The 12,038-nt window shown below is 40.1% G+C and overlaps 1 protein-coding gene across 3 annotated transcripts in view; it reads left to right on the top strand.

Moving 5' to 3' along the window:
- The window catches only part of CA13 (carbonic anhydrase 13), a 57,455-nt gene that overhangs the window by 4,116 nt on the left and 41,301 nt on the right, over positions 1-12,038 (top strand). Inside the window, exon 3 of one of the 3 annotated variants that reach the window (XM_064384334.1) lies at positions 9,736-9,853. The exons of the other annotated variants lie outside the window; for them this stretch is intronic. The gene's annotated coding sequence lies outside the window, so the exon portion shown is untranslated. The remainder of the gene's footprint in view (positions 1-9,735; positions 9,854-12,038) is intronic. 3 annotated transcript variants of the gene reach the window in all.

A 12,038-nucleotide genomic window follows, 5' to 3' on the forward strand; every position in this document is an offset into this window, starting at 1 on the left:
TTGCCCAGGCTGGCCTTGAATTCCTATGCTCATGTGATCCACACTCCTTGGCATCCCAGATTGTGGGGTTACAGGCATAAGCCACCGCACCCAGCCACCAATTTAAAACTTTAGACCTTTGCCAATCCCTATATTAGAGTTGAGCAGCAGGTGGTATTATTCAGAATATTGCTGTTTTATACTCAAATACTTGGGCAGTTAAAAGAATTTTCCTCCCAGCATTTCAAGAGGGTAGAAAAACCTTAATGTCATGAGTTTGAGTTCCCTTTAATCTAATGGTTATCAATAATTTTCATTCTTCTGGGCTAAAAATGGAAGCTTCCAGTTATGTAGAAGATATTTCTACCTGGATCTATCTTAGGAAGTAGAAACGGGAAATGGCTTAACCCTAGGGGAGAAGATAACACTGGAGAAATTACTGGGGAAAGGCAGTTAAGGGTTTTCTACAAGTGCTTGAGACTATTCCTGTGGCACTCCGTATCACAGCCCTGGGAGCAGTAGCATAAAATCTTGCACCAATAAATGTCACAGAAGGGATGGAGCTTTCTGCCTTTAAATATAATCTGGACTTTGTCATTGAGCATCTCAGCAGCCATTGTGACAAATTGAAGACCAGAGAAAGTTTCCTATTTTCTGGGCACTGGGTAAGCCACTCACTTCCATATACTTGAGACTGAGATCAAATTTTTATGCCAAATTAAGAAGTAAAAGTAGGAGTCAGGTTTAATTTGATCTAAAATTTTAAGTTTTATGATGTTTCTAACACACTTAAGCACTGAAGTGTTATGATGATCCTTTTTTTGGAGACAGGGTCTTCCTCTGTCACACAGGCTTACTGCAACCTCTGCATCCTGGGCTCAGGTGATCCTCTTACCCTTCCTCCTGTGTAGCTTGGATTACAGGCCATGTGCTACTATGCCCAGCTAATTTTGTTTATTTTTTGCAGAGATGAGGTCTTACTATGTTGCTCAGGCTGGCCTGGAACTCCTGGGTTCAAGCAGTCCTCCTGCCTTGACCTCCCAATATGCTGGAATTACAAGCGGAAGCCATCATGCCCCACCATAATGTTTCTTAAACTCAAGCATTTTAACTGGCAAAAGTGGAGCTATAAAGCATTCTAGATATACATACATATATCTGTATACATACACATACATATACATACGGCATAACATGAGCAAGTCCTAGACCCTGAGATGGACGTGCTGATTGTGGGAAAGGCCCATTATGGGTGGAGGATGGGGCTGTGGAAATGCTGTTGAAGATGAGACTGTTAAGATAAACTAATAAAGGGCCTTAACAACCAGGAAGTTTTCATTTCACTTTAGTGTTTTAAAATACTTCAGTATTTCCTAAAAATAAGGATATTCCCTCTCATAACCACAATGCAGCCATGAAAACAAAAAATGAATACTGACACATTGCTACTATCCAATCCTTAATTGTCATTCAGATTCCATCAATTATCCCAATAACGTCTTTTATAGCAAAATAATCCTATTCAGGATAAAGTGTTGCATCAAGTTGTCATGTCTCTTTGGGTACCTCTTACCTGGAATAGAACCTTAGTCTTTCCTTGGCTTTCCTGGCATGACTCTTTTGAAAATAACCATTCAATCATGTTTTGAAATGTTTTAGAATATTTATTTTTCTATTGTTTTCTCGTGATTAGATTTAGTATATACTGTTTTGGGTGAAAGGGGAGAAGGAAGGACAAAAATACCACAGAAGTGATGCTGTGATCTATCATTGCATCCTATTAGTTGGTATATGATTTTATTTGTCCCTTTATAGAGAAATGCAAATTTTAATCACTCCATTAAGATAATATCTATTAGGTTTCTCCACCATAAATTTGTTCCTTCTCAGACCAGGTGCCATGGCTCACACCTGTAATGCCAGCACTTTGGGAAGCCGAGGCGGGTAGAACACGAGGTCAGGAATTCAAGAGCAGCCTGTCCCACACAGTGAAATCCTGTTTCTACTAAAAAAAAAAAATACAAAAATTATCCACTCATGGTGGTGTGTGCCTTAGTCCCAGCTACTTGGGAGGCTGAGGCAGGAGAATCACTTGAACCTGGGAGGTGGAGATTGCTGTGAGCCGAGATCATGCCACTGCACTCCAGCCGGGGCCACAAGAGTGAGACGCTGTCTCAAAAAAAAAAAAAAAGAAAAAAAGAAAAAAAGAATAAACTGGGTATCGATGGAACATATCTCAAAATAATAAAAGCTATTTATTATGACAAACCCACAGCCAATATCATACTGAATGGGCAAAAACCGGAATCATTCCCTTTGAAACTGGCACTAGACAACGGTGCCCTCTCTTACGATTCCTATTCAACATAGTATTGGAAGTTCTAACCAGAGCAATCAGGCAAGTAAAAGAAAATAGGGTATTCAATTAGGAAAAGAGGAAGTCAAATTGTCTCTATTTGCAGATAACATGATTGTATATTTAGAAGACCCCATCGTCTCAGCCCAAAATCTTCTTAAGATGATAAGCAACTTCAGCAAAGTCTCAGGATACAAAATCAATATGCCAAAATCACAAGCATTCCTATACACCAATAACAGACAAACAGAGAGCCAAATCATGAGTGAACTCCTATTCACAATTGCTACAAAGAGAATAAAATATTTAGGAATTCAACGAACAAAGGACATGAAGGACTTCTTCAAGGAAACTACAAAACACTGCTCAAGGAAATAAAAGAGGACACAAACAGATGGAAAAACATTCCATGCTCATAGTTAGGAAGAATGAATATCATGAAAATGGCCATACTGCCCAAAGTAATTTATAGATTCAATGCTATCCCCATCAAACTACCATTGACCTTGTTCACAGAACTGGAAAAAATCACCTTAAACTTCATATGTAACCAAAAAAGAGCCCTCATAGCGAAGACAATCCTAAGCAAAAAGAACAAAGCTGGAGGCATGCTACCTAACTTCAAACTATACTACAAGGCTACAGTAATCAAAACTGCATGATACTGGTACCAAAACAGAGATATAGACCAATGGAACAGAACAAAGGCCTTGGAAGTAATGCCACACATCTACAACAATCTGATCTTTGACAAGCCAGACAAAAACGAGCAATGGGGAAAGGATTCCCTGTTTCTGTTTAATAAATAGTGTTGGAAAAACTGGCTAGCCATGTGCAAAAAGCTGAAACTGGTGGACCCCTTCCTGATACCTTACACTAAAATTAACTCCAGATGGATTAAAGATTTAAACATAAGACCTAACACCATAAAAACCCTAGAAGAAATCCTAGGCAGTACCATCCAGGACATAGGCATAGGCAAGGACTCCATGACTAAAACACCAAAAGCAATGGCAACAAAAGCCAAAATAGACAAATGAAATCTAATTAAGAGCTTCTGCACAGCAAAAGAAACAATCATTAGAGTGAACTGGCAACCAACAGAATGGGAAAAAGTTTTTGCAAGCTACCCATCTGACAAAGGGTTAATATCCAGAATCTACGAAGAACTAAAACAAATATACAAGAAAAAAATAACCCTATCAAAAAATGGGCGAAGGATATGAACAGACACTTTTCAAAAGAAGACATTTATTTGGCCAACAAACATATGAAAAAATGCTTATCATCACTGGTCATTAGAGAAATGCAAATCAAAACCACATTGAGATACCATCTTACACCAGTTAGAATGGTGATCATTAAAAAATCTGGAGACAACAGATGCTGGAGAGGATGTAGAGAAATAGGAATGCTTTTACACTGTTGGTGGGAGTGTAAATTAGTTCAACCGTTGTGGAAGACAGTGTGGCAATTCCTCAAGGACCTAGAAATAGAAATACTATTTGACCCAGCAATCACATTACTGGGTAAATACCCAAAGGATTATAAATCATTCTATTATAAAGATACATGCACACGAATGTTCATTGTGGCACTGTTTACAATAGCAAAGACTTGGAACCAACCCAAATGCCCATCAAAAATAGACCGGATAAAGAAAATGTGGCACATATACACCATGGAATACTATACAGCCATAAAAAGGATGAGTTCATGTTGTTTGTAGGGACATGGATGAATCTGGAAATGATTATTCTCAGCAAACTAACACAAGAACAGAAAACCAAACACCGCATGTTCTCACTCATAAGTGGGTATTGAACATTGAGAACATATGGACACAGGGAGGGGAACATCACATATTGGGGTCTGTTGGGGGTGGGGGTTAGGGGAGAGATAGCAGGGGGTGGGGAGATTGGGGAAGTATAACAGGAGAAATACCTAATGCCAGGTGATGGGGGGATGGAGGCAGCAAACCACCATGGCATGTGTATACCTATGTAACAATCCTGCAAGATCTGCAAATGTACCCCAGAATTTAAAGTAAAATTAAAAAAAAAGAAAAGAAAAAAATAAGAATTTTTCTGCATATAAATCTTGTTCACAATTTGTTAGATTTATACCCAAGTAATTTCATTTTGGGGGTGCTATTTTAATTTGTATCACTTTAAATTTCAATTGTAATTTGTTGCTGGTATTGATGAAAACAGTTAAATCTACAAGATTAATTGTATATTAATCTCGTATCCTATTAAAAAAAGAAGAAAAAAGTTACTTATTCTTTTTTAATAAATATTTTTTTAAGGAACCAATTTAAACTATGTAAAGATCCCATTACTCATCAAACTTTTATATATTAGTTTTAGCACACATTGATGTTTCTTGGCTGAATTGTTACTATGATGATTGCCAATTTGTAATTTTTGTATTTCCATCTTTTCTGCAGTCATCAGTTGACATTTTGTTGCAAGTAAAAGGTTTCTCCTCCACCTATGTATTTATTGAGATCAGTATGAGTTCATAGGTTGATATCTTATTCAACAGATTATAGTCTTTTTTTTTTTTTTTTTTTTGAGATAGACTCTAGCTCTGTCACCCAGGCTGGAATGCAGTGGCTCAATCTCTGTTCACTGCAAACTCTGCCTCCCAGGCTCAAGTGATTCACCTGCCTCAGCCTTCTGAGTAGCTGGGACTACAGGCATATACCACCGTGCCTGCTAATTTTTGTATTTTTAGTAGAGACAAGGTTTCACCATATTGACCAGGTTGGTCTCAAACTCCTGACCTCAAGTGATCCATCCACCTCAGCCTCCCAAACTGCTGGGATTACAGAGGTGAGCCACCGTGCCCGGCCTCAGATTATATTCTTTTATTATCATAATTTATTTTGATTTTCACATTACCCAGATTTGGCCAGTGAGTGCTTCTTCACCTATCGCACTATTTTGATCCATCCCTACCCTGCTTTGACCACTTCTTTACTTTCTGGGACAACAAAGCATTCTAGGCTCATTTTGGACCTATGCTTTGCTAATCTTAGAATCAGTCATTTCTCCTCAGAGCTCCACAGAGTTCTTTTAGGTGACGAATGATACTTAGAGACCAAGATCTGGGATCAGGCATGGTGGCTCACGCCTGTAATCCCAGCACTTTTTGGTAGGCCAAGGCGGGTGGATCACTTGAGGCCAAGAGTTCAAGACCAGCCTGGCCAACATAGCAAAATCCTAAAAATATGAAAATTAGCCAGGTGTGGTAGTGCACACCTGTAATCCCAGTTATTTGGGAGGCTGAGGCACGAGAATCACTTGAACCTGGAAGGTGGAGGTTGCAGTGTGCTGAGATCACGCCACTGCACTCCAGCCTATGTGAGAGAGTAAGACTCTGTCTAAAGAAAAGAAAAGAAAAAGCAAGATCTGGGAAGAAGTTGTTTGTGTGTCTTTTCAGTGAGCATGGCTAGGAAATGCATGTATGTACATACTATTTGTCTGTCTACCTATCAATATTCACACAGCACACCAACTGTATTTATTTCTATATGTACAAACCATGAGTTCATGCTGATATCTCTAATTCCAGTTGAATACTATAGGTTTTATTTTAGTTTTCTGCCTTTCCATGTTTGTCATTTTTTCCTGTCTCCCTTATTTGAAATAAATGTACTCACTGGGTTCATCTTCCTGTATATAACCAGTCTTCCTTCACTGTTGCTATCACTTCCCCTACCTCCACACAATGCTGGTGTCCTGGGCTGCATCATCTTCATGTGCTGCCGCATGCACCCCCATGCATGCCCATGGGGGTGCATGGGGCAGCACATGAAGATGTGGGGCATCCCACATGGGCTGCTGCCATCTTCATGTGCTGCCACCTGAATAGGTGGTTTCCACACCCTGTTCAGACTCTGGCTTTTCCAGGGCTGATGCTGTCTCTCTCCTCCTTATAAGACCTAATGTTAGCCAGGCATGGTGGCTCATGCCTGTAATCCCAGCACTTTGGTTGGCCAAGGTAGGCAGATCACCTGAGGTTGGGAGTTCGAGACCAGCTTGACCAACATGGAGAAATCCCATCTCTATTAAAAATACAAAATTAGCTGGGCACGGTGGTGGATGCCTGTAATCCTAGCTACTCAGGATGCTGAGGCAGGAGAATCTCTTGAACCAAGGAGGCGGAGGTTGCAGTGAGCCAGATTGGTCCATTGCACTCCAACTGGGCAATAAAAGTGAAACTGCGTCTCAAAAACAAAAATGAAAACTAAAAAAAACCCTAATGTCTTTTAGACTGAAGAAGGAGGGAAGGAGGGAAGGAAGGAAGGAAGGAAGGAAGGAAAGGAGGGGATAGAGGGGGGAAGGAAGCAGACAAGCAGATAGCAGAGTTTGAGATTTTATTATATAGGCAATGAAGAACTTGTCTTTCTCTTCACCCCACCCTCCTGACACACATGAGATTGCTTATTGTAGAGAATAATTTTGTTAACTGCATGAAAGTAGCTTAGAAGAAAGAATGGTTACAGGCAGGAAGCAGTGGTTTAGTAAATAAGTGATGAAGCCTAATGAGGAGGTAGAGATTCTTAGATGACTGTGCACCCACTGTGGCTCCTCTGAGTAGCCAATGCATATTTCTGTGTAGGTCAAATAAATATTAGAGCTACTTTCCAATTAAATTTTTATTTCTTGGCCAAGCGCAGTGGCTCATGCCTATAATCTCATTACTTTAGGAGGCCAAGGCAAGAGGATCACTTGAGCCCAGGAGTTTGAGACCAGCCTGGGAAACATATCAACAACTTGTTTATACAAAAAATACAGATTAGTTGGACATGATGGTGTATACCTGTAGTCTCAGCTCCTCAGGAAGCTGAGGTAGGAGGAAGCTAAGCTTGGGAGGTTGAGACAGCAGCAAGCCATGATTGTGTCACTGCACTCCAACCTGGGTGACAGAGCAAGACCCTGCCTCAAAATAATTAAAGAAATGGAAAGAAGGAAGGAAGGGAGGGAGGGAGGGAAAAGAAATCTACATTTCTCATGAGGAACCAATCAGATGAACATTTTCATGATTGATTGCGGAAATGGGAATTTTTTTTAACCCCCCAGTGACAGAAGGACTTATTTCTAGAGTATAAATGAACATTTATAACATAGCCTATATAAGAAAATGCAGCAGAATAATCTAGGTTAAATTCCTGGAAATATCTGGAGAACGGAAACAGTTAATAAAAAGAGATGGTTAAGGCTTTGTAGTGAAGGAAAAGTGACTCAGTAGATTACTATAAAGCTGCAAGAGGTGAGTCACAGGCATTAGCTTTTCATGGTATGGTTTCTGTATTCAAATACCATGTTATTTTTATGCATGTTTTTCTCTCGTGCTCTTTTCAGGGCCCAGAAAAAAAAACTCACCTTGGATTTCCATTCATGAATATATATTTCCATGACATGGGAGGTGTGAAAGAATCATTTGCTGAATGAAATAAAACTTCCTGAAATTTAAAAATCAGGCAAGGGTTTGTACCCATACACTAAAAATGATCATAAAGCACTATCACTGGTAGCATGGCCAAGATATACCTAGAAGAACACTTTTTTCTTCTTGTAGCACTGCTTCTTGGATGTGATAGGTGCTCCACAAATATGCTATTAATTTAATTAAGCAAATTTTATTTAGCATAATCTGGCCAAATGCCTAGGGATCTTGAACCTGAACTAATTACAGTCACAAACAAGAGCTTACATTTGAAATATCTGAAGGTTATGAACGGTCAAATACATGTCACAAAGACAATAAAAATATTCAGAGGACTGGCTGGGCACGGTGGCTCACTCCTGTAATCCCAGCATTTTGGAAGGCCGAGGTGGGCAGATCACCTGAGGTCGGGAGTTTGAGACCAGCCTGACCAAGATGGAGAAACCCCATCTCTACTAATAATACAAAAATTAGCCAGGCGTGGTGGCACATACCTGTAATCCCAGCTACCTGGGAGCCTGAGGCATGAGAATCGCTTGAACCTGGGAGGCAGAGGTTGCAGTGAGCCAAGTTGTGCCATTGCACTCCAACACTCCAGCCTGGGCAACAAGAGCAAAACTCCATTTAAAAAAAAAAAAAAAATTTAAAAGACATCTGTAGTCCTTTTTCACTTTTTTTTAATACTTGGTTAAAATGTAAGTAATGGTTAAAAATTAGAAAAACTGAAATATTTAGCAGGTGCACATTTAAAACTCAGAAAGTTGGCAATGGCAAAGAAGGCAGTGTGCTATTAAATTTTAAAAAGTGAAAGGATGCAGTGCTTTGCAATTATCAAGTTTAATTGATAATATAAACTCTCAGCTATCTAAGTCTCAAGTATGATTTTGTGTTTCAGTTGAAACTGTTACTTTCAGAATTTACATAGACCAAAGCAAACAGTCAAAAACTGAGAGAATACCTGAAAGAGGTGAGAGAGTGGGTCTTACAGATATTTAGGGGAGGGTGCTCCAGATAGAAAAGTCAAGAGCAGGAGAGCACCTGGCATGACTGATGAACAGTCAGAAAACAGCGAGGCTGAAGGGGATCACATCGGGTTATGCAGGTCATTGCAAGTACTTTGCTTTCATTCATTCATCTTTTCTTTCTTTAATTATTATTATTAATTTTTGAGATACAGTCTCACTCTGTTGCCTCCAGTCTGAGGCTGGAGCACAGTGGTGCCATCTCGACTCACTGTGACCTCCGCCTCCCAGGTTCAAGTGATTCTCCTGCTTCAGCCTCCTATGTAGCCGGGACTACAGGCATGCACCATCACATCCTACTAATTTTTGTATTTTTAGTGGAGACAGAATTTCTTATGTTGGCCAGGCTGGTCTCAAACTCCTGACCTCAGGTGATCCACCTGCTTCAGCCTCCCAAAGTGCTGGGATTACAGGTGTGAGCCACTGTGCCCAACTTTTTTGATCTATTTCTTTACAATCATTTTTTTTCTAGGCATATATGCTATATTGCTTATTCAAATTAAAATTTCTCTGTAGATACAATTTTGTATCTATATATCTATATATACACATTTATAAGTAGTTTGGAAATATAGTAACATCTTTCAAAAATTATATCATCTTGATGTATATAAGTTATTTCAACCCTTACCATTATCACTTTTGTTGTTTCTAGATCTTTTTTCTGTTATAAATACACTGTAGTGAACATCCTTTTGCATAAATCTTTGACAGAACCTCTTAATATTTTCTCAGGCACCATGTCTATGAATAGGATTTAAAGATGTGAACACTTAAAATTCTTGATTTAAATTACTAAATTTTTTCCAAAAGATCACATATTCTACATTTCTACTAATAGTGGAAGAGCATGCCTGTTTTGCCATATTCTCATTAACACAAATTGTTGATACATTTTTGTTTGTTTGTTTTTTGAGACAGAGTCTCTCTCTGTCATCCAGGCTGGAGTGCAGTGGTGCAATCGTGGCTTACTTCAACCTTTGCCTCCTGGGTTCAAGCGATTTTCCTGCCTTAACCTTCCAAGTAGCTGGGACCACAGGTATGTGCTGGCATGCCCAGCTAATTTTTATGTTTTTAGTAGAGACGGGGTTTCACCATGTTGGCCAGGCTGGTCTCAAATGCCCGACCTCAGGTGATCCACTTACCTTGGCCTTCCAAAGTGCTGTGATTACAGGTGTGAGCCACCATGGCTGGCCGCTCTTTTTTTTTTTTTTTTTTTTTTTTTTAAGGCAAGGTCTTACTATCTTAATTCAGTAGATCTAGAGCTGTGCCACTAGCATAGTGGCCACTAGCCTCATGTGGCTGTTGAGCTCTTCTAATGTGGCTACCCTGAATTGAGATGTGCTGTAAGAGTAAAATATATACCAGATTTGGAACACTTTGTAAGAAAAAAAAAGGTAAAAGATATAATAGTATCAGTTAAGATCCAATTAGGAGACAGATTGCACAGTAATTTGAACAGGGAAAGTTTACTGTAAAGAATTATTAAGTATAATGGGGCAATTGTAAAGATGTAAAAGAAAACTCTAGAGAATATCTTCAGGCTAAGGAAGTTTCTAATGAAGGACAAACTTGGATGCCAGCCTCCACTCCAAAGGGATTCAGGTCACTGGAGACGATATGGTTGCAGCCCAGTTGATGACAGAAGTTTGCTGGGTTGTCCAGGTCAGAGCTGGTCCACAGTTACTAGGCAAGCAAGAAACAGGGTACAGGTGGGCTAAGACCAGTGTACAAGAATGTAGGTGTGCATAGGGACTCAAAGCATTGGGAACAACTCTGGCAGACAGATGCATAGCCTACAGTGCACAGTGTCCATGTCAGGAGCCAATGGGAAACACTCTTTGGGGTGCAGGCAGATTAAGGCTGGTGGGCAGGAGTGCAGAGGGAGTCAGGGCATCTGCTTGCCAATAGGGTGGCATGAGGCCTGGAGTATGTGGCGCTTGTTTTGAGAGAGGCAGTGAGGTGGTCACTGGGTTGGGCTGGGGTTGTCAGCTTGCTAAGAGACTGCATACTCTGGATGTGCTTCTGGGCCAGAGTGCCGGGATGTCTCTATACACAGCCACATGTGGGCTGCTGAGAGCAGCCCAGCAGGAGCAAGAAGAAAACAAAAGATAAAGCACTCAGGAACCAGGAAGAGACGTTCCTTTCTCTAGCAATGACCTTCCACTGAAGAAAGCTTAACATCATGTTTGCTGCAAAAAAGAAATGCTTAAAGCTTCATTATCACAGAGCTAGTAATACGTGAAAGATAAATTGATAACTGACACACTCATTAATTTTTTTATATTGACTAATGTTGAAATGATATTTTGGTTGTATTATGTTAAATAATATATATCATTAAGAATAATTTCACTTTTCTTTTTAGTTTTTAAAGTGTACCTAGTCAAAAATTTAAGTTACTTACATGCTTAGCACTTGGACGGTGCTGGAATAGATGTCTAAGCTAGATAGATTCCTTCCATAAGAATTGATGGTGGCTGGGCACAGTGGCTCACACCTGTAATCCCAGCACTTTGGGAGGCAGAGGCAGGCAGATCATGAGGTCAGGAGATCAAGATTACCCTGGCAAATATGGGTGAAACGCCATCTCTACTAAAAATACAAAAAAAAAAAAAAAAAATTAACTGGTGTGGTGGCATGTGCTTGTAGTCCCAGCTACTTGGGAGACTGAGGCAGGAGGATCCCTTGAACCTGGGAGATGGAGGTTGCAGTAAGCTGAGATCTTGCCACTGCACTCCAGCATGGTGACAGAGTGAGACTCTGACTCAAAAAAAAAAAAAAGAATTGATAGAGAGTAAAGAGAAGAGAGATTCTACTAGAAAGCCCCAAACCCCCTAAATTTAAAGGTTGGTGTGATGGTTAATTGCATGTGTCAATTTGGGCCATGAGGTGCTCAGCTATTTGGTAAAACAGTATTCTGGGTGTTTACATGAGGGTGTTTTTGGAGGATATTAACATTTCAACCAGTAGACAGACTAAGGCAGACTGCCTCCTTAAAGGGCTGGGCCTCATTTAATCAGTTGAAGGCCTGAATAGAGAAGAACAGCTGACCCTCTTCCAAGTAAGAGAAAATTCCTTCTCCTTGATTGTCTTTGGGATAGGGCATTGGCTTTTTCCTACTAGGATTCTAACTGAAACAATGGCTTTACCTGGGGTCTTGAATCTGTTGGCCTCTGGACTGAAACTACACCATCAGCTCTCCTGGGTCTCCAGCCTCCAGC

The sequence above is a fragment of the Aotus nancymaae genome, unplaced genomic scaffold, assembly GCF_030222135.1.
Source record: "Aotus nancymaae isolate 86718 unplaced genomic scaffold, 86718_ANA_hifiasm-v0.15.2.pri h1tg000036l, whole genome shotgun sequence".
Lineage (NCBI taxonomy): Eukaryota > Metazoa > Chordata > Mammalia > Primates > Aotidae > Aotus > Aotus nancymaae.